Source organism: Aptenodytes forsteri, unplaced genomic scaffold, assembly GCF_000699145.1.
Source record: "Aptenodytes forsteri isolate BGI_AS27 unplaced genomic scaffold, ASM69914v1 Scaffold142, whole genome shotgun sequence".
NCBI classification, from domain to species: Eukaryota; Metazoa; Chordata; class Aves; order Sphenisciformes; family Spheniscidae; genus Aptenodytes; species Aptenodytes forsteri.
Window position 1 is genome coordinate 4,146,852 of NW_008794598.1, and position 1,026 is coordinate 4,147,877.

Here is a 1,026-nt window from a genome sequence, read left to right on the forward strand (position 1 = left end):
GGCGGAGGCCCGTCCGCTGCTCAGCGCGCGAGACGTCGTCTTCCCCCGGCCGTGAGTAAACCGTTGTGGATTATTATTATTTTTTTTTAATCTTTTGGGGGTTTTTTGTTTGTTTTATTTTTCTTTTGTAATGCACTGTGCTCTGATTAAAAAATTTTACTACTGTTTTATAAATAAATGTATAAAAGAATGAACTGGAATGGAAGAAGAATCATTAAAATATATTTATTTACAACATCCCGGAGCATTGCAGCGTGGGCTGTTTCTTCTCGTCCCAGAGGAGGGAGGGTCATGGCGTTCAAAGCACCCAGAGCCGCTTTCCCCCAGTGATGCCAAGGCCGTGCCCGAAGGTTGGGCTGCAGCAGCATCCCCATCTCACAGGGGAGCTGCCCTAGATTTGGGGGGCTGCTTGGGGGCTGGGTTTTGGGTTTTTTTTTTGCGGGAAAGCCTGGCTCGGTTAGAGGGGGGATGCACTGATGTTCCTCTCACTCAGCCGGTCCCAGGGTGGTTTGGGGTTTTCAGGGTCCCCCCTGCCCGTCCCTCCAGGTGCCAGCCCTGCAGCCAGGTGCTTCGGGGAGGTCCACAGCTCCCGGTGCTGAGCACAGCTGGGACTTGTGAGGTGCTGACCCATCTGCTGATTGCTTAATTGGAACCAGGCTTGGCCCCTTAATTAATAATAGTCACAAGGCCCCAGAGAGCAGAGCTGGAAGGAGCTGTGTTCCTGGGGCTGAGTGTGGTGCTGGGAGCGGGACAGGTTTGTGGTGGCTGCTCTGGTTTGTGCTTGGCGAGAGCGATGGTGGAGCCGTTCCCAGGAGCTCAGGTGCGTTTCCTACCTGTTAGGTGGCCCCTGGAGCAGGCGTGGGGCTGAGTGGGGGCTTTGTTGCCCCCTCCTCGCTGCTGGGGCTGGCTTAGCGTCAGCCCTGGGTGCTGCAGAACCCCTCTGGGGGTCTGGACCCCTGGTACAAGCAGGCTTTGGGGTGGGGTGTTCCCCCACCTCCTGTTTGCAAACCTGCTGCAGGCTGGGGA